The sequence below is a fragment of the Salvelinus namaycush genome, chromosome 37 (assembly GCF_016432855.1).
Source record: "Salvelinus namaycush isolate Seneca chromosome 37, SaNama_1.0, whole genome shotgun sequence".
In the NCBI taxonomy this organism is placed as follows: Eukaryota; Metazoa; Chordata; class Actinopteri; order Salmoniformes; family Salmonidae; genus Salvelinus; species Salvelinus namaycush.
The window spans coordinates 13,223,858-13,246,610 of record NC_052343.1 but is presented as its reverse complement, the minus strand read 5'-3'; positions in this window follow the sequence as shown (position 1 = coordinate 13,246,610).

The window sequence follows — 22,753 nt, the reverse complement described above, 5'->3', positions numbered from 1 at the left end:
GTTCGGGCGGCGTTCGGCGGTCGACGTCACCGGCCTTCTAGCCACCGCCGATCGACTTTTCATTTTCCATTTGTTTTGTCTTAGTCTTACACACCTGGTTTCACTCACCCAATTACCTGTTTATTATTTAACCCTCTGTTCCCCATGTTTGTTTGTGAGTGATTGTTCTTTGTAAATCGGTCCGTTATTGTGGGCTCGTATATTTGCCTTGTATTTTTGTATTTTGAGTAAAGTATGTTGATTACTCATTTTTGCTGTCCTGCGCCTGACTCTCTACACCAGCTACACACAGGACCCCATTACACTCCCAAACGGCTCTTCCAACCTAGAACCATGACAAAAGTGCTTATCTCCAATGTAAAGCCCAAAAGAAAGGATACCATTATGTCAGATCGTGAAATACACGTTCAAATACATTATTACCTGGCCAATTATTAGAAGGCCTGAAAATATCTGCATGGACCAGTTGCACTCTCCCCACTATTTATTGTTTCTGCAGTGAAGATTCACCCTCGCTACAGAATTATTTTGTATCTTATCTGCTCAAAAAGCAGTAGTAGCAGTATACAAATCAGGGAGTCTAATGTACGGATCTTGCGATTCGGTTCCCGTAGTTCACCAAAAAGATCTGTTCAAAAAGAGCTGTTTGTTTGAGAACAACCCATCACTAATGACAATACATTACATACACTGAGTGTACAAAACATTAGGAACACTAATATTGAGTTGCACCCCCCTTTGTCCTCAGAACAGCCTCAATTCGTCGGGGCATGGACTCTACAAGGTGTCGAAAACGTTCCACAAGGATGCTGGCCTTGCTGACTCCAATGCGTCCCACACGGGAAACTGTTGAGCGTGAAAAACCCTGCAGTGTTACAATTCTTGACACAATCAAACCGGTGCGCATGCCTGGCACCTGCTACCATACCCCATTCAAAGGCACTTAAATCTTTTGTCTTGCCTATTCACCCTCTGAATGGCACACATATACAATCCATGTCTCAATTGTCTCAAGGCATAACAATTCTTCTTTAATTAACCTGTCTCCTCTCCTTCATCTCCACTGATTGAAGTAGATTTAACAAGTGACCTCAATAAGAGATCATCCAGCTTTCACCTGGATTCACCTGGTTAGTCTATGTTATGGAAAGAGAAGGTGTTCCTAATGTTTTGTACACTCAGTGTATATCATGAGGCCTTACTTTGATGGCTTAGTTTCATCCTAACACCACTTACAGGCCACATCAGGCCCACAAGTCACATTATGATGGCTTGCAAAGTGATGTGTAATTCATATTGGAATCTAACCAGAGTTAGACCATCCAACAGTTGAAATGTGTATGTACCCGCATTCAGAATGGTACCCAGGGTTAGGAAATTTGATAGCAAAGACTACCTAAACTATTTAAACTGAAAAAAACATTTCAGTAAAAGGTGCAAAAAAATCTAACTAACCGATTGGATTTTTTGTATTTATGTATTTTATCTTTATGTAGCATAAAATGAATCAATTGGTTGATTAATCCCAGCCATGCTATCCAGCCATGCTATCCCAGCCATGCTATCCAGCCATGCTATCCCAGCCATGCTATCCCAGCCATGCTATCCCAGCCATGCTATCCCAGCCATGCTGCCCAGAAAATAATAAGTAAGGCTGTACACTTGCTGCCTTGAATCAGGTTTGAAGACGAGGAAGAGCAATACGAGCTCGTAATGAAAATAAAAACATGATGCTTGGTTGAATTAAAGATCATGTTTGGCCGTCAGCCTCCATCAGATGAAAAGACTGTTGCTTCTATAGCCTAACTATGGGGAGTTTCCAACTGTTTACACAATACTGTATATACTGTATATGTTTTGCAAAGGCTGGTTTATTCAGGTCAAAAACATCCTTTGATCCAAGATGATTATGGAGAATGTAGCTACATTTATGCTTTAGTGTAGATAATTGCAATGTAGCTGTCAAGACTTCGCTTCTGACTAAGAGCATAGAGAACTGAGCTAAAAACAGCCTTTTTGTAAGCTGTCTTAAACCATTAACCATGAACAGTAAACCTTCTCATTTGAATGTTCTGATTGGTTCCTCACGCTTTCATACGTCTTACTGAAAAATACAAAGGACAACATAATTCCATGCAGTGCAGGAAAATATGATAAATACAATGCATTATTTGTCACAGTGTGCATGCAAAACAGAACATTTAATTTCACAGACTTTATTGATGCACAGTATGTGCTCATAATTCAATAATTTCTTCAAGGGTGGGAAAGCATTTTCCATTCCTACCCACTAAACCTTGCAGAGATAATGGTACACTTACTGAATCTATAAATTATGCAGTTTTGGAAGCATTTCCTTTCACATACAACGTTCAAATCCATATTAGTGGGCAACTTCCATTCGAGCAGTCTTTGTTTACTGTGGAGGTTAGTTATCGGTCTTGGAAGTCTTGCAAAGCCATTATAGCTGTAGTGACCCAAGAGCAATCTAAGAGCAGAATAGACAGCGGCAGTGGCGCTGGCAGAATAGACATTAAGATCCCTTGATGTAGCCAATCAAGCTGCAATACAGTTGTTAGTCTCATTGGAAGATATACAATTTCAAATAATTCAAATTTCATTCAAATGTTCCAAAGAAATCGTTATTGAAAGGATTTCCATAACAATTCAGCCTAACAACAAAACTACATCAGTATCCAGAAGCATACTCTTCAATATCGTTTGACCCTAATAGCACACCTTGGGAGCACTCTCCCAACCTCGAATGTATTACCCAACTATAGAGATATAGTTTATCATCACAACAGGGAACATTTGAAAACGCATGATGGGTATCGGCAACAACTTAAGTTACCACACACCTCTCGCTGTTACAAATCATGAGATGGGGCACAGGGTAGGAAGGATGAATGTGCATCTAGCTGTATCTAACTTCCCTCATCATTGCAGGGGTTGGTTAGGCTGCCTGGGAGGGAACAGAGCAGCGGAGGGAATGGGATGAGATGAAAGGGATTCATTCTCCAACAGTTTGAGGTTAACAGCTTGTCATTGGGCTTCCTTATCTGATGCCTAAGATCGATGGCAGAGTGGCCAGTGACCACAAACACATCCGTTCTCTAACCCCACAATGAACAATCCCGCCAATTCCCGGTATATCGGCAGCAGGGGTGAACGGTGATATAAAATCATTAACCACCCTCCTCAATTGCTGTCCGGGGCCTGTACTCTTGATTTTCTCCCAATACTGCATAAATGGAGGAAATCCAAGGGTTTTGCGATGCCAATTACAAATCATGTTTTTCATTCGTAATGTACTGAGAAATGAGAAATGTCATGCTTTTGGAAGAAAGTTTGATCGATGGAGGGAATGACTACATATGTCTTTCATTCTTATGAATCTGTTTCTATAGGCTACTACTTTGTTGAGCAGGAGGTAAGATAAGCCACTGAAGCGGTGAGTGTGTCCAGGTGTCTGTAGAAAGGTCACCAAGGGGTATTATAGCTGTGGGATGTCTTAAAGGTTACCGCCATCATGCTCCATCCAATATTAATAACACCAGACTACCTAGCAAGACCCCCTGCAGATAAACAAGACCATTTAGAAAAGGAGGTGTCATAAGAATCCATAGAGGACCATTAAAGAGTACTTTGTGTCAACGTACTTCAAGACAAACTTCATCTAGTGTTACCTCGTGTCTAATGTAGGAAACAAGTGAAAACTAAAGTATACCACTGTACAGAAGTGAATATGTCGTCTTTTCAAACCCAGACATTCTTCAGGATTTCTTCGAAAGGTCACACAGTCAGGTAGTCGATGACTCTCTGCCCTTGTGTTTCTAGTGGTTGCCATTACTTTATCGATCCAGTGACGACATCAAGGAGAGCTTAAAGGTTATAGTCAAGCAGGACATCTTTTACGTTGTCTCAATACCTACCTGTATGGCTAGGTCCAGGATATGATAATGACTGGCTTTCATAGCAGCCAAAACAAATGTTTTGCTATTAAAAATGCTTATAAACACAAGGCCGTGTCCTCTATAAGGATTTGGCAGTCTTCCTCCGGCTAATATTTTAAAAAGGTGCATTGCTCAAACCCCTCCCAAAATGGAAATATTTGCCTGTTAAATGGGTGGTAAACAATGGTAAAGAAAAGATCAAAATGTGAATTTATCTTTTGCTGGCGAGTCACGGACAACAGACATTTGTTTAAGACAAAGGCAATGACAGATGTTGGCCAGATGTTTATGTGCATGTAAAACGCTGCCACATTACGTATTGCCAAACATTTACATAATGAACTGATAGAGAAATTGATAATTATTAATTTTCAACCTAAACTTTTTGGTTGCTACTGCTCTATCCTCTTACTGTTAAGTCTCATCCCTGGAATCATTTCCATACAATGACCTGCTGTTTCTGTGCCACAAGTGTGGATTAGACCCCAAATCTGGTATTCAAAATGGAATGCAAATAAGCCAAACCTCAAGCTGTTGCCTGTGGCTTTTTAAATAGGGTACAGTGCCTTACAAAAGTGTTCATCCCCCTTGGTGTTTTTCCTATTTTGATGCATTACAATCTGTAATTTAAATTGATTTTTATTTGGATTTCATGTAATGGACATACACAAAATAGTCCAAATTGGTGAAGTGAAATGAAAAAAATAACTTGTTTCAAGAGATTTAAAAAATTCCAAACGGAAAATTGCTACGTGCATATGTATTCACCCCCTTTGCTATGAAGCCCCTAAATAAGATCGGGTGCAACCAATTACCTTCAGAAGTCACATAATTAGTTAGATTGCACACAGGTGGACTTTATTTAAGTGTCACATGATCTGTCACATGATCTCAGTATATATACACCTGTTCTGAAAGGCCCCAGAGTCTGCAACACCACTAAGCAAGGGGCACCACCAAGCAAGCGGCACTATGAAGACCAAGGAGCTCTACAAACAGGTCAGAGACAAAGTTGTGGAGAAATACAGATCAGGGTTGGGTTATAAAAAAATATCCCGAACTTTGAACATCCCACAGAGCACCATTAAATCCATTATAAATTTTTTTAAAGAATATGGCACCACAATAAACCTGCTGAGAGAGGGCCGCACACCAAAACTCACAGACCAGGCAAGGAGGGCATTAATCAGAGAGGCAACAAAGAGACCAAAGATAACCCTGAAGAAGCTGCAAAGCTCCACAGCGGAGATTGGAGTATCTGTCCATAGCACCACTTTAATTAGTATACTCCACAGAGCTGGGCTTTACGGAAGAGTGGACAGAAAAAATACATTGCTTAAGAAAAAAATAACCAAACACGTTTGGTGTTCGCCAAAAGGCATGTGGGAGACTCCCCAAACATACGGAAGAAGGTACTCTGGTCAGATGAGACTAACATTTAGCTATTTGGCCATCAAGGAAAACGCTATGTCTGGTGCAAACCCAACACCTCTCATTACTCCGAGAACACAATCCATGTTTTTCATCGGCAGGGACTGGGAAACTGGTCAGAATTGAAGGAATGATGGATGGTGCTAAATACAGGGAAATTCTTGAGGGAAACCTGTTTCAGTCTTCCAGAGATTTGAGACTGGGACGGAGGTTCACCTTCCAGCAGGACAATGACCCTAAGCATACTGCTAAAGCAACACTCAAGTGGTTTAAGGGGAAACATTTAAATGTTTCGGAATGGCCTAGTCAAGCCTAGACCTCAATCCAATTGAGAATCTGTGGTATGACTTAAAGATTGCTATACACCAGCGAAACCCATCCAACTTGAAGGAGCTGAAGCAGTTTTTCCTTGAAGGATGGGCAAAAATCCCAGTGGCTAGATGTGCCAAGCTTATAGAGACATACCCCAAGAGACTTGCAGCTATAATTGCTGCAAAAGGTGGCTCTACAAAGTATTGACTTTGGGGGGGTGAATAGTTATGCACGCTCAAGTTTTCAGTTTTTTTTGGTCTTATTTCTTATTTGTTTCACAATAAAAAAATGTGCATCTTCAAAGTGGTAGGCATGTTGTGTAAATCAAATGATAAACCCCCCCCCAAAAAATCTATTTTAATTCCAGGTTGTAAGGCAACAAAATAGGAAAAATGCCAAGGGGGTGAATACTTTCGCAAGCCACTGTAGTTTGCAGTGCTCTCTCAGCCAATGCTTTACCCTCAGGAGTAGAGCGGGTGTCTTTCTTTGTTGTTGTATTTATGCAACAACTTAATACTATACAGTTCAAGACCCCGGCCTTCTATATAGCACATGGCCCTGGCTTCTTAAGGTGGGCGTAAGGACTTGACTAAAATCTGAATACCAAATATTGTGAAGCACAAATCTCCTGCTTAAACGTGCAGGTCCTCTTTTACAGAGCAAACAAATCAATGCACAAAATAAGAGAATGTTATCTTCCTCTTAGCTTAAAGCACAGAGAATAAAGGTATATTGGTGCTGCTAACACACCTCCACGGCTTTAAAAATTGCCTCAGTCTGCTGCTCTTTTGACCTAGCTAAGAGGTCCCAAAGTAGAAAATAGTCTCGCTGCAACAAACTACCATACATTCCAAAGATCATGTGAGTCACACAACCTTGTAGGAAGAGAATGTACAAGTATTCCTTCCTTCCCACTATATGGTATACCCCCAACACAGTTCAGTGAACTGTGCATCCCCCTAAGGCTCTGAAAAGGCCCTCAGACCCCTACCCTCCTGCAGCCTTGATCTTGTGTTTAACAATAGATGGTGCTCAGGCCAGCTAGTTACTGTTTCCTCTCCCTTTATGGAGCTTCCTAGGCCAGGCTACAAGGCCACTGGACCTGGATACCTCAGGTCTGTCTTTCCTGTCGTCAGCAGCAACTTCCCTTTTCTATCCTGCGGCACTGTGCTCCATGGTGGTAAGAGAGAGCTTTGATGGTATCTTTCGGCAGTTGATATCCTTTCAAAGTAAATGAAAAATAATTTTTCCAAAACTGACAAAGGTCAGTGAGGAAGTATTGTACACTTTCTTCTTAGCTTGTCTGTATAATGCCTGTATTCTCATTGATCAAAACAATATAGTATGCACGTATTTTCAGGGATGAGAACTCCATAAGTAAGGAGACAATAGATATCAGACTGTGAATAAGGCATACAATCCATCTATTTAATGCAGAATGAGACTGGGCCTAAAACCTAATCTAGATAAGCATCAGAATTGCAGAGCAATACCCCGAAGCTCACTGGTTATATAAAGCGATTCACATGCGTCAAATATGCACCAGATTACTTCTATGGTATATCTGGCCTGAAAATATCTCCAGGACAATGAGTGGCAATATAGTGAAAGCTTGAAGGAAGACTTTGAACTGAAATATGAACCCAAACTAATAAGAATTTAAAAAGAAAATACCCATGCAGATGCATTCACTGAAGTCTGGTTCTCAGTATAAGAGAATCATCTCAAGAGAGAGAGAGAGAGAGAGAGAGAGAGAGGTAGGGTTAATGCCTGTTCATTTAGCCTACATTGGATATCAATTTGGGGAGTGTTTCTGCGAGCAGCCTCATCGGAGTGTATCGATTTATTGATTTATGAGTTAAGTTGAAACTGCACCATGGGAAAAAGAGCCTCGTTCTGTTTATATGGGAATCGATACTACAACTCTAAATGGTGAGAAATGTGTGTGTGTGTGTGTGAGAGAGAGAGAGAGAGAGAGAGAGGGTGAGAAATGTGTGTGTGTGTGTGTGTGAGAGAGAGAGAGAGAGAGAGAGAGAGAGAGAGAGAGAGAGAGAGAGAGAGAGAGAGAGAGAGAGGGAGAGGAAGAGGGAGAGGGAGAGGAAGAGGGAGAGGGAGAGGAAGAGGAAGAGGAAGAGGAAGAGGGAGAGGGAGAGGGAGAGGGAGAGGGAGAGATATATGTTGGAACATTACACAAGGTTACTACCTAAACTCTCTGTGATTTGATTTAGGATCACTTTGACCATATAACAGGCAACAGCCTCTGTTTCCCAGGTGGAAAACAAGACAAAGGAATAAGAAGGAGAAAGAAATAAAGGATTTATTCACAATACCGTATTGCTATTGCATTATTTTTCAATCACAGTGTATTACTCCTGGGTTATTCAAATATCTGCACCGTTGATATATCAAACCATCTTAGCTCATCATTTCACTTGTCAGTTTTCGTGTGAGAGTCGAGGGGAAATAACATTAAATGTATCTAAAATATCAATATGTTATAGAAATGTCACCGTAAAGATTCATTTTCGATAAGTTATTCCATTCAGGGTCAGATAAAAGCTTGAAATAATATGAGAGAAATCTCATCTAATGACTTTCCCATCTGTGGATAAAATATTAAACAGAGGCCTCTGGGGCACACTAGCTATGTGATTCTTAATAATAAAAACATTTTAAGTGAAGTTCATTGCTTTAAGAAAGCGGGAGAGAGGGAAATAATTGGATTGTATTATGGTGCATGGTTTGCATTATGTGTATTGGACTGTATTCCTGATGCATTGGAATGAATGCAAGTGTTGCATTAGCTATTATGAATGGGCCTAAACATAGATACACTCAAAAGACAATGGCTAATATAGACACCTACGACCTTTAAAACAGAGTGGACTGCCTATTTCTGTCACACTTTAAGCATAGTATATTTTATAAAGGCAACATAAACCATTCATAAACCCTTCATCGATTCTTAATTTGACCCTCATTTGAAATGAAAGAGAATGAACTTTCTGTTATGTAGGCCTACCATTTATGAGTATTGGGGTTTACTTCCAGGCTGTCCAGGTTCTGAAGAAGCCCGTCTAGACTATCCTTTACCGCTGCAGCCATCTATCTCAGAGAAAGTCTTCTGACCCAAACTCATTCTATTTTTTATCGTCTATTGTCTCCAGGCTTGTTCAAATGTACCTCACTCTCTAGAGAATGAGACAGAAAGAGAGAGAGAAAATAAGAAAAGCCTGCTGTTATACAGATACATTTTCTCTATGGTCAGAATGCAATAAGTCCATTTATAGTGCTTTCAGAAATGTAATCTAGCTTGGCGGTGGAGAAATGTAGCCTGCCTTGGCTTCAGATGATTCTGATAGCAGACTGATAACAGGTAAAGCCCTAGACGTTCTTCTGAGCATCCTGAACAGTGTTCCCTCCCAACTCTATCCTTTCTGCTGTCTGTGTGTGGCGATGACAATGCAGCCAGAGAGATTTGCCCACCTCCTTTCTGCCAATTTCCTCCCAGGCTGATGAGATGCTTAAGCAATGTTAACAGAATACAGAGCGATGGGGTGGAGAAGAGTGGGAATTACAAAATGCTGAGCAGCAATCTCCTTTACAGCATTCCTTAGGCGGGCTCTTGGACCCTAAACACATTGACTCTCTCCCTGAGGGTGGAATAGGGGTAGATACGAATGTAAATGGACTGGAAAAAGAGACTGCTGAGTCCACACACAGATGGTTGTGTCAAGCTGGCACTGGCAGGGTGGCACGTGGATGCCTTGGCACGCCGCAGCATCTGGCACGGGTGGCATGGAGGAAAGCACACCCCGCCAGAGTTGGTTTATCTCACCACCCAGCATTCAGGAAGACAATAGCTGTGGAAATGCAGTTTCCGCCTCCCCGCCTCCCCTGCTGGGGTGTTGGTTTGGGCCGTGCACTGGGAGGGAGGGTCAGGGTTTTATGGTAATCTCCTTCTGTGGGTGACAGAATTACTCTGGGCTGGGTGGTCGCTGGGAAGAGAAGAGAGCGTCTTTCACTAAACAAATGAGAGGTTTTACTGACTAAATGAGAGGCCGTTTCCTGTGGCAGCACAGCTCTCACTAAACTGAAGCACACTAGAATGAATCGATTGAGTTCCCACCTTCTCTGGCTAACAATCCCTTCCCAAATATAGTTGGCAGACTGCAATCTCCGTGTGATTATGTAATTGGTCTTAAGCTTAGTGTTCTTCTCAGGAATAATAATGGTGATTATGTAACAGACAAATAACATGGCTGCCTAGAGGAGGAGGGAGGAGAGAAGCCTGGATGCAGCCTGAAGCCCAGAACCAAGGATAACAGAAAACTCAACAATAGGTTTTGATTACATGATGGAAATGACGGAAAATAAACCATGTTAAGTGATATTCAACTTACTGAGCTTTTCTATCGCTCTCTTTCCTTTTGAGTAGTTGTCGGTATCGGCAAGCTGTTTATAAAGCATAAAGTGAATGACTGTTTAGTTTTCTTTTAAGCAAAAAGGCTGAATTTAGAAATAGACAACAAAATCCAATCCAGAATGAAGAGATAACCACTGTTCCCAGACATTTGACAGCTATCCTTAACTGGGCCATGCTAAATCTTTATAATAACCACAGATGTTATAGCACAACATATCTACCAGAATAGAAAAGCAACAGAGAATAGGATGGTATCCGTGTGAGGCACAGCTCTAGATTCTCCTGTAAATGTCCTGAAGCCAGTGTGTGTTACTGTTCCACACACAGAGCCCCCTCATCCTCCTCTGGGTCTGTGTTGTTCCTACCGCAACACAGCTCATTACTGGGGCTCACTGTCTGCACACCACTGTGTTCCACACACAGAGCCCCCTCATCCTCCTCTGGGTCTGTGTTGTTCCTACCGCAACACAGCTCATTACTGGGGCTCACTGTCTGCACACCACTGTGTTCCACACACAGAGCCCCCTCATCCTCCTCTGGGTCTGTGTTGTTCCTACCGCAACACAGCTCATTACTGGGGCTCACTGTCTGCACACCACTGTGTTCCACACACAGAGCCCCCTCATCCTCCTCTGGGTCTGTGTTGTTCCTACCGCAACACAGCTCATTACTGGGGCTCACTGTCTGCACACCACTGTGTTCCACACACAGATCCCCCTCATCCTCCTCTGGGTCTGTGTTGTTCCTACCGCAACACAGCTCATTACTGGGGCTCACTGTCTGCACACCACTGTGTTCCACACACAGAGCCCCCTCATCCTCCTCTGGGTCTGTGTTGTTCCTACCGCAACACAGCTCATTACTGGGGCTCACTGTCTGCACACCACTGTGTTCCACACACAGAGCCCCCTCATCCTCCTCTGGGTCTGTGTTGTTCCTACCGCAACACAGCTCATTACTGGGGCTCACTGTCTGCACACCACTGTGTTCCACACACAGAGCCCTCTCATCCTCCTCTGGGTCTGTGTTGTTCCTACCGCAACACAGCTCATTACTGGGGCTCACTGTCTGCACACCACTGTGTTCCACACACAGAGCCCCCTCATCCTCCTCTGGGTCTGTGTTGTTCCTACCGCAACACAGCTCATTACTGGGGCTCACTGTCTGCACACCACTGTGTTCCACACACAGAGCCCCCTCATCCTCCTCTGGGTCTGTGTTGTTCCTACCGCAACACAGCTCATTACTGGGGCTCACTGTCTGCACACCACTGTGTTCCACACACAGAGCCCCCTCATCCTCCTCTGGGTCTGTGTTGTTCCTACCGCAACACAGCTCATTACTGGGGCTCACTGTCTGCACACCACTGTGTACCACTCACAATGTATGCTACCTACCTACAATTACCAAATAAAGTGTGTGTATTAAACTAATCTACAATATTAATGTTTACTTTTGTCGTGTCGTTTTTCGTGTATACTATAACTAACCTGAAGTTCTTTTTTTTTTTTACTGTGAACAATTGAATAAAAAGAGGATTTGGTGGCTTCATTACAAGAGTGCTTTAGTATTGAGCCCATAAAGATTCCAGCAGGCCAAACAGAACCAAACAGAAGCAGGAGGATTAGTGCTGGGCCAATCAATCATATAGGCGGCCATTTTGGCAGACCCCTCATAAGTCCGTTCTATATAAGGGGCCAACAGTCTAACAGTCTGGTTTCCATTTCCCCATATTGTGTGGAGATCCTGCAAAGTCCCAAAATTTGGCACAGATTTTCCATAAAAGCAGCCCAAGCTTAACCACATTGAGACATGTCTAGGGATCCACAATTAAAACACACACACATGCAAGCAGTGGCACACACACTCACACACAGCCAGACAAAATAATCTAAAAAGAGGTGATACAGAATACATTTTTGTTCCTCTGATTCCAACTATTACTTATATTGTGACACAGACATAAAGGCTATTGTACGCAGGCACAATAGGTATTTACAGCCATGACCATAATCAGGCATTACAATAAACCCTCTATGAGTCACCTGCAAGCTCATAGAAAACGTAACAGAACATTTTATAAATACTTCTAAGTTAATTCATTGCATTCAAAATGGCTGCCAGAGCCAAGACAGTATAAGAATTTTGAAGCTCTGTCAAGTGCAAGGCTGAGGCTCCAATCGAGAGGAAGGACTTTGAGTGGGATTAGAGGGACATTGGGCTGTTCCAGACCCATCAGAAGGACAGAATGGTGCAGTAGTCTCCAGCAGAGGGGCATCATTAACTCACCACAGACAGAAGTGCTGCTGGGCTGAGGAGAAGAGTTGCAGTGGATTAACTAGGGCCAAAGTTCAGTACTACTATCGATCATTGAGAAAAAAAACATTTACAATCCACTATCTATATTAGATCAAATGTGGAAATGGTAATGACATATCTTCCTTTGGTTTCAACTAAACATGGTCAGTTAAGAACAGGTCAGTTAAGTACAAATTCTAATTTTCAATGACAGCCTAGGAACAGTGGGTTAACTGCCTTGTTCAGAGCGACATATTTTTACCTTGTCAGCTCAGGGATTTGATCTTATAACCTTTCGGTTGCTAGTCCAACGCTCTAACCACTAGGCTACCTGTAAAGTGTTGAATGAGTAGGAGCAAAAAGGTGGTGTTATACGATTGATTCACTATGAAAGTGACTGAAAACAACCACACACACTGCATAAATCACATTTCACACTTTATCTTACAAATATGGTAATGGTGTTGTTGTGTGAATGATTTATGACAGACACACACAGACACACACACAACACACATGCTGCAAGCAAAGTGACAGGCATGCAGCAGACAGATTCTCTTTTACACACACTCAATGCTGATAAAGCGGATTCAGCAGTAGTGGGCTTTTACCTCACATACTCAATCAAACACACACACACGGCGACACCATTCCTTCGCATGCCTTCACACAGAGATAAGCCTCTCAAGTGAGAAAGACTGAGCTGATCAAACACCTCACAAACTCACACACACACCCTGCCTGTCGCTTCGCCACGACCTCCTCTCAGATTACTGCTTTCTGATGCAATTATCTCCCATACAGTGGGGATTATGTGTTCACTTTTGTTTCCCAGTGATCTGTGTCTGCCATCATTCTAATGTGTTCTCTCTGTGCACCCTATTCTCAGGAGAATCCTAACAAAGACTAGCTGACCTTGTCTCTATTTAGCTGCTTCCACTCTCTGATGCTAACCCACAGGCGTTACCGGACAGGGAATGGATTGGAACATGGGGAAATGATTCCCATCAGATATAAAGGAATACGAATGGGAGATTATGGTTCACTGCTGTGGAAAGTGGTGAGAGTGAGTAAGGGGCATTATCAGCTTTGCACAGTTTGGACTGTTTTTCCAGTCTTTGTATTATGGATAAATCATTAAAAGTACTAGATTAATAGCACAATAACTGCCCAGTTCAGCATTTGCTGAAGTGCCAAGAGTGCCAAGAGTGTGCAACGCTGTCATCAAGGCAAAAGGTGGTTACTTTGAAGAATCTCAAATATAAAATATATTTCTATTTGTTTAACACTTTTTTGGTTACTACATGACTCCATATGTGTTATTTCATCGTTTTGCAATGTAGAAAATAGCAAAAATAAAGAAAAACCCTGGAATGAGTAGGTATGTTCAAACTTTTGACTGGTACTGTATACTATATATTTTACTGCTCTAGGGATATAATTACTGCTTGGATAACCTTATTTACTAAGATGTATTGATATATTTGTTCACTCTTTATGCGGTGCGCATTTCAGAAAACACTGGAAGAATTATCACTGAATTATCACAGTGAATTATTGTAATGTTTGTTTATGTGTCAAATCCCATAAGGGATGGGTTGACAACTCGCCATTTGAAACGAAAATAAAATGTAATTCATTCATTAATTCATTCAGATAGGTCGATGGGGAAATCGTAATACTAACAATGCTGTGTGTGTGTGTGTGTGTGTGTGTGTGTGTGTGTGTGTGTGTGTGTGTGTGTGTGTGTGTGTGTGTGTGTGTGTGTGTGTGTGTGTGTGTGTGTGTGTGTGTGTGTGTGTGTGTGTGTGTGTGTGTGAGAATGAACAGAATGAACAGGGAAGGGGGAATCAGTATACAAAACCATGCTAGAGCTGTCACAAGCCAAGTCGAAATTGGATTAGTGTCACCCTTGATAAGGAGAAGGGCAAAAAAAGGAAGAGGGAAAAATTGGAAGGAAACGGCTACCTTTTTTCTCCCCCTTGCAATAATTTCATTTCAAATTCAGGGCACTGAACGCATAAACACACTGTTATAGAGCCGGGTAAAGTTAATGGAATATTTATATGCAGACTCCAGAATATTTCTTTCTTTTTCTCAGCAGTCAGTTTTTTCCTTCGTTTTACAACTGCCTTTGTTAGGCTTTGACACCATTTCTGCACCTCCAAGAGGACTGTGTTTCCATTGGCGGCTGTTGAAAAGGCCTTGTAGAGAGCGAGGGAATGGGAGCTGTGATTTGTCAGGGACTATTAGCTTCTCACCACACCGACTCACATAGAAATCAATGCAAAGGAATAACGGACCGCCCCACACCATGCTTTCTAAACTGCTCTGGAAGATTCAATAAACTAATGCAGAGAGGGTGGGAAGATAAGAGTATTAAGTATTAGTGCGACCCATAACAATATAGCTAGCTACAGTACAGCATCACTGCAGGGATGGGGGAAGAGAGAGAGAGAGAGAGAGAGAGAGAGAGAGAGAGAGAGCGAGAGAGAGAGAGAGAGAGAGAGAGAGAGAGAGAGATGAATGTATAGAGACTGTGACAGATGAGTGAGTGTAAAAAGTGGGGAAAAGGAGAGAGAAGAGGAACATGGAGAAAAGACAGACAGACAGACGTAAGAAAGAAGCAAAAACTCAGAACTTAAAGGAGGGTGGAGAGAAGGGGAGAGAGGAAGGGAGAGTGGGAGGCCCTAGGAGGATAAAGCCACACAATTCGCCACATCGCCATTGTTGTTAACATTCAGCTAGAGTAGCTGCTACCTCTGCCGCTGTGTATACAGTAAAACCAATAAGAGGCTGGTATCATGGGATTGAGGGAGAGAAATATGGCACATTGTTGTGCTGGGAAAGCGATAAGGGAGGAGATTGAGAGATGGGAGCCGGATAGACTCCTATTAAGTATTCAACTACAGGGCACAATAGTTACAGCACCGTAGCTGAGATTTCCATTTGCCCCATCCTGTGAATCATCCATACAGCTATTGTGCAGTCAAGGCCCAGTTTTACTACAGGATTTACAATGTTCACTCTTTCAATGGAGCAGACCATTTATGCAGCCAACTTAGGTGTGCTGAATCAGGTATGCACTATGCATGGTTTCTTCCACCTGGCACCCTTGTGATCAAATCATCCACCAGTTAAGCTGGTTGAGGCTGATAACTCCTTCTAAGATAACAAGCAAGGAATGGGGGGGGGGGGGGGGCTTTGGAAAGTAGCATTGAGTGCAGATGACAGGATCAGCGTGTGGTGTTACACACTACCATTTCAGATATAATTTGAATGGACTGGGCTGCTTTCTGAAACTACAGTCCCTTTACATAGGTACTACCTGATGTAATATAGCTGAAATCAAAGCAAAATCACATGAGTCATTTCCCCTTTAAAATAATTGTCTTTAGACATCTGTGTGGAGAGATACTTCTTGGCACCAACAGCACATTGTTATCTTCCTCCATTTACCAGCTTAGAGGCAGCAACAGACCTCATGGGTCGCTCCTGCACAGTTGTAGAGAGGCCATTAAATAAGACTGTAACACCTGGAAGAAAGGAAGAGGTGGCGAGAGAGAGAAAGGGAGGAAATCCAGCTCTGGCAGGAAATGTGGTAGAGGATGCTTAATATCACACAAAATAAAATAACTACCTCTGGTTCACCACACACCTGTCATATTGTTGTAGAGAGTGGGAGAGGAGGGGCCATTTGTGGTTGGAATAGATTAAAGCAATCTTGTTGAAGAAGTATCACCACGTACAGGAGGACCTGGTTGGCATTATAAGGGCTAATTTCTGCCATTGATTCAGTGAACAATTTTTTTGCCTACATTTGGTTACAGTGCATGAATAATACATAAGATCCCTAATTAAAATGTGTTTGTCTTTGAGTTTCCTCTTTGTAACAATAGGTAGGCCTAGGCCTTGAAGAGCTGTAGGTTATGATGAGAATGGCTGGCAGAGCAGACAGAACTTCCGTGGTCAAACAAGTTGTTCTAAGATTATCATAAACACTCACAGGAGCATTAAGGATGTGAAGTAATTAGGTGCAGCTACTACGAAAAAGTGTGCAAGCAATGCCGACTGTAGCTTCACTTACAGCGGTGGTAGTTAGTGATGGGTCTTTCGCGAACGAATGTCTCTTTTTGAACAGATCTTTTTGGTGAACGACGGGAACCGAATCGCTTCGGAGAAAGAGCCATTCATTTGGCTTCCCTATTTGCATACTGCACTGCTTTTTGATTCTGTAAATTACTAAATTATTCTCTAGAGGGTGACTCCAGACTGCAGAAACACATAGTGGGGAGAGTGCGTCAATCTGGTCCACACTTCATTTTTTTGAAGGCTATATAATAATCTGGCCAGGTAAATATGTATTTGAACGCGCATTTCCCGATCTGACATAATGGTAGCCTACTTTTTTGGATTTGTAATGGATATTTGTTATTTGTTTCATGGTTCTACGTAGATTGTAAAGCATTTTAAAAGAAGAGGCGTTTGGGAACCAAATGAGCCGGCTCTTTTACGTGAACGGAGCCAATGAGCCGGCTCACCGAAAAGACTCCGAATGCCCATCACTAGTGGTAGTGTAGTTTCTCTCTCTGGTGACGTCCATTGATGTTTTCATTTGAATGGAGAGCGTTGTAACGGTGCCCCCTAGCGAATATTTAGAGAAAAGTACATGAGCGCATGAAAACCTAGTCAGCTGTGGTCAAACCTATTCTGTCTGTGTGTTGTCACACAGACAGAATAGGTTCGGCCGACAACTGAGTGAAGGGGGCACCGTTACAACGCTTTACAACAGAACTAAAGCTTTGAAAATTAAGTGTTTATAGTTTTATCATTGGCTTGCTTTTGCGCGCGGGACACAGAAAGGCTGTGACGGCCTAGGCCAAAAGTGGTAAGGCTGGTGCACCATATCTGTGAATAAAAAAAATGTATGAACAAAATAAAATTATAGTTTTAGTAGTTATTCAAACCAACCTGTTCTCAATCTCAAAGGATTTGGCTTTTGGGAACAGGCTACGGATAGATTTGGCCTACTTGGACAATATGCCTATAGTCTGCCCTACAGGCTAACAACATAGCTGATATATACTCTCCCCTTCAGAGTTTACAGAACAGTAAGCAGGGCTGCTCGTAACCAATTTACATTAGCTGAGGGCTATAGCAACGTTTTAAGGGTAAGCATACTGTAGCGACCCGCACAGACAGCTGTGTGTTATGTGTTAGGCTAGGAGGTGGTTGTGTTGTACTTACCAGTACCCAGTGTTCGCGGGGTCCGACATGCCAATCAACCTGCTATCTGCCAATCACGGGAATGCCTGGAATGTTCTGATGCCGGGCATCCTGGCGGTTGGCGGAGTGGCGTAGAGGGGGGTTGGGCAGAGGGATGGAGCATTGGAAGTTAAGACCAGGTTTAGCCTTTGTTCTCTTTCTTAAGTCTGGCCTTCACAAGAGAAGGTCACGGTTGGCTTGTGGGTTATCTCTCATTTATTTGGCGTGGGCTACGGCCAAACAGTAGCCTGTGTAAAGTTGGGTTAATAAACCGTCAATTCGTAAACTCAAACCTCTGTCTGGACAATTGTTCCTTTATGATCTAGTCAGGTCATTACATTGGTGTCAGAAGTAAAAACGTTGAGCTAGCTAGCTGACTTCTGTGGCTAGCTACCGTAGGTGAGAACGGGGTTGAAAATGCTTCGAGGGAATCCGAAAGTGAAGGTGGAGGTAGGGGACGATTATGGCCAAGGAGGTGCGTGTGCATGGACGTCAGAGGATCTGGCTGAGGAGATCGCCAGGGCGTCGGAGTCGGAGCCCAGAGGCCGCTTGAGGGACGTTAGAGTGATGGCCGTTGAAGCGGGCATGAATGCCTCGTCGACTGTGCTTCGCGCGGATTCTGGTGGGCGGACGGAAAGGGTGACATCGACGCGGCGGGACCTGGAATCTGGGGCTCAGGATGTAAACAAACATGGCGGCGCCCAGTTCCCGGCTGCGTCCGTATCTGTTAAGACCTCGAAGTATTCCGGTAAGGCGGATTGGCAAGCTTTTCATGCTCATTTTAGTGGGTGGTCGAATGGAGATAGGGCACTGCAGTTGGCTTTATGCCTCACGGATGATGCTCTGGCCTGTTTGATATTGATTAGCCCCGAGGACAGACGTGATTATGGTGCTTTAGTGGGAGCACTGAGGAGGCGCTATGGACAGTGTGCACAGCCCGGGCTACTGCGCTCCGAACTGAGTAATAGACGCAGGCAGCCTGGAGAGCCTCTACGGGTGCTAACTAATGACATTGAGAGCCTCTCTCGGCGGGCATGCTCACATGCCCCCCTCCGTGCAGAGCGAGCTAGCACGGGACCAGTTCATACAGGCGCTCTCTCCTACGGAGCTGCGCATACAGACCCAGCTGGCTCATCCTGAGTCATTGCAGATAGCCTTGGAGATGGCTTTGGAGAGGGAGCTGGTGTGGGCTGGGGCTTCAGCTGGGGCTTTGGTGGGGGTGCAGGGAGACAGACCCTCTGTGCGAGCTGGGGGGCAGAGCAGCCCAGAGATGGAAAAGCCTGCATGGGTGGCTGAAATGACAGAACTAATTCGTGCTGTGTCGCTACAGGTGGCACGAAACACATGCCCTGGTCCCAGGGTCTGCTGGGGTTGTGGCCAGCCAGGCCATCTGCGCCGAGATTGCCCCATGTCCCCCAGAGCTCAGGGAAACTGCTCGGGGTCCGCATAGACCGGGTAGTGCGGACCCCTGGCTTTCTATCCCAACCACCATCTTTTTCAGGAGGAGCCCACCGGCACAGACGGGGAAGCAAGGCTCCACTTCCCCCAGAAGCAGATGAGGGCAAGCGGATGGAGCCTGTTGTTGTGGTGGGCCGGACCTGTGTTGGGGACTTTTGTCATGTCACTGTGGAGGGGGTGCCCTGCTCCGCCCTGGTGGACACTGGGTCCACAGTAACCCTGGTGAGGCCAGATATTGTGCCAGGTTGGACTCAGTGTGAGCCCACAACTGTGCAGCTCCGCACAGTCACAGGTGAGCTGGCACCCATGAAAGGGAAGGGAATAATGACTCTGACAGTAAGGGGCAGGACTGTGCGTCATCCTGTGTGGGTGGCGGCTGTGCAGGACCCTTGTATCCTGAGATTGGACTTTCTTAGGAGCACAGGCTGCCAGTTAGACCTAAATAGGGGCACACTGAGCTTCCAGGAAGGGCCGGAAGTCACCATGGTCCCCCCTAATGTCACATTCACTCAACCCAACAAACCCTTTACTCCAACAGTTAAAGCAGCAGAGACTCATGGCTGCCCCCCCCTCCCCCACATCTGTATGTGACTTTTCCCCAGTCTCCCTGTCACCTACGGCTGTGTGTTACATTCCCCCAGCTACCTCCACGACACAGCCCTCTGTGAGCCCGGGCCACGCACCCCCAGCCCAGCTACCCCAGATGGGAGAGGAGAGGACACTGTCTGCAGTGAGGGAGATATGGGGGAGGAACTGTGTTGGTCTTGACCCCGAGCAGCAGGAACGGTTGTGGCAGTTGCTGTTTGAATTCAGAGACAGCTTTGCGCTGAGTGAGGAAGAGGTGGGTCAGACTCATCTGGTGCAGCATGAGATCGACACCGGTGATGCTCGTCCCATCAAGATGCGTCCCCGCCGTATCCCGCTGGCACGCCAGGAGGCGGCAGACAAGGCTGTGTTGGAGATGCAGCGGGCAGACTTCATCGAGCCCTCAGACAGCCCCTGGGCTGCGCCAGTCGTCATGGTTCCGAAGAAGGGGGGCAAGCTGAGGTTCTGTGCGGACTACAGGCGGCTGAATGAGGTAACCAGGAAGGACTCATACCCCATACCACGTATTGATGAGTCACTGGACCTGGTTAGGGGGTCCTCCTGGTTCTCCTCACTAGACCTCCTCAGTGGCTACTGGCAGGTGCCCCTCTCCCCAGAGGCCAGAGCCAAAACGGCATTCTCCACTAACAGAGGACACTGGCAGTTCAAGGTCCTGTGCTTCGGCCTGTGCAACGCTCCAGCTACTTTCGAGCGTTTGATGGACAGGGTGCTGGATGGCATCCCCCGACAGCAGTGTCTGGTATACCTCGATGACATCCTGGCCCATGGCAGCTCCTTCCAGTCAGCCCTGGGGGCGCTACGGCGTGTGCTGGAGAGGGTGGCTGCCGCAGGTCTGAAGCTCCACCCCGATAAGTGCCACTTCATGAGGAGAGAGGTGTCCTTCTTGGGCCACCGAGTGGGGAAGGAGGGGATCAGCACCATGGAGGACAAGGTGGGGGCTGTCAGAGACTGGTCCACCCCCACCGACCAGCGTCAGCTGAAGAGCTTCCTGGGCCTGGCCTCGTACTACAGGAGGTTTGTAGGGAGCTTCTCAAGCGTCGCTGCTCCCCTGAACCGCCTGCTGCCGAAGGACAAGGCTTTCACTTGGACAGTAGAGTGTGAGGAGGCCTTCAACACCCTCAAACGTGCACTGATCGAGGCCCCCGTGCTCGCCCCCCCTGACCTCACCTTGCCCTTTATCCTGGACACAGACGCAAGCAATGTGGGCATGGGTGGGGTGCTGGCCCAGGTGGGGCCAGAGGGGGAGACAGTGGTGGCGTACTTCAGCAAAACATTTGACAAGCATGAGCGCCGCTACTGTGTCACCCGGCGGGAGCTCTTGGCTGTTGTGGCTTCTGTCAAACACTTCAAGTACTACTTGGGTGGCCTGCCCTTTACTGTAAGGACTGACCACTCTGCTCTCCAGTGGCTTATGTCTTTCAGAGAGCCAGAGGGGCAGGTGGCACGCTGGTTGGAGGAGCTTCAGCCGTATGACTTCACAGTGGTCCACAGGGCAGGGGCACGCCACTCCAATGCCGACGCCATGTCCCGTCGGCCCTGTACTGCAGACGGCTGCCGCCACTGCGAGCGGAGAGAGGGACGGGAGAGAGAGCTGTGTGCAGAGGTGGGGGTCTGTGCCACAGTGTGTCGGGCGAGCGGGCCTGTCTGCTGTGAGCTGCAGACTGTCGATGTGGCTGAATGGCGGCAGCAGCAGGGACAGGACACAGACCTACAGCCAGTGCTACAGTGGGTAGAGGCGCAGGTGAGGCCACCATGGGAAGAGGTGACAGCGCTCTCACTCGCGACCAAAGGGTTGTGGTCAAAGTTTGAGAGACTGCGGCTGGCTGATGGCGTGCTACAGCGGGCATGAAAGGAGTCGGCTACGGGAGAGGAGAGGTGGCAGGTGGTGGTCCCAAAAGCATTGCGGGAGGCTGTGCTCCAGAGTACTCATGGGGGGTGGGGACTGGACACTTTGGGGTCACAAAAACACTGCGCCGCCTCTATCAGGGCTTTTACTGGGGGCAGCACAAGAGGGATGTGGAAGACTTTTGCCGCCGCTGTGACAACTGCACAGCAAGAAAGGGCCCCCCAGGCCGCTCTCATGCTCAGCTCCAACAGTTCCCAGTGGGGGCTCCCATGGAGAGGGTGGGAGTATTGTAATGACACTTTCGGGTCATTACAATACTATCACCATCAAGAACATGTTCATAATCACAGGGCTTTCTCAATCCATCCGTATTTACACTCACAGGGCTTTCTCAATCCATCCGTACTTGCAACACGAGAGACCTCCTTATTAAACAAATTAAATTGACACAATTTTCCTGCGGGTTCTGAATACGAGTGTGCTTAGCATAGCATTATAATAGAGCACTTCACAAGCCAAGGCTACAACAATCCTCCAACACATAACATTGTTTTTTATTTTGCATAACTACAGGTTACACTTGCACTTCTAAAACCTGGTAGATGCATATTTATATCTTTAAATATCTTCCCTGTGTCCGGCCTGCAATTTAATTTGTTTTAATAATGTACAAATCAAACCCCCCCAAAATCCATTGAAGGGCTGCTCCAGATGTTGCCCATCCCATGACCTAGGCCTATAGAGCCTACTGATTTTATATTTGTCACAATGCACTTCATAGTCCACAGCCCTATATGTACAACTAGACAGTATATTGATTTATTTAAAACATTTGGACTTATATCACAGGGGGACATGCCCCTCTTGAGAGATTCCCCACAATAAGCCCACACACTTTTCCTTTTGGCATTCATAACCAAGATCCAAACACAGACTTACAGCACAGTACACACACACATTGGCCTGCTTTGTCTTCAGCGAGCTAGAAAGTCACCACTATTACCTTTTCTTTGGTACCTGCCAGAAACATGCCTTGGCGCTCTTATTTTAGGCCCTTCCACCCATTGAATTGACAGAGAAGTGTCTGAAGAGGGCCAGTGTCACGAGCAGGTGTTTGGCCAGTCAGAGCAGGGAGCAGCATTTTGGCGTTCGCTC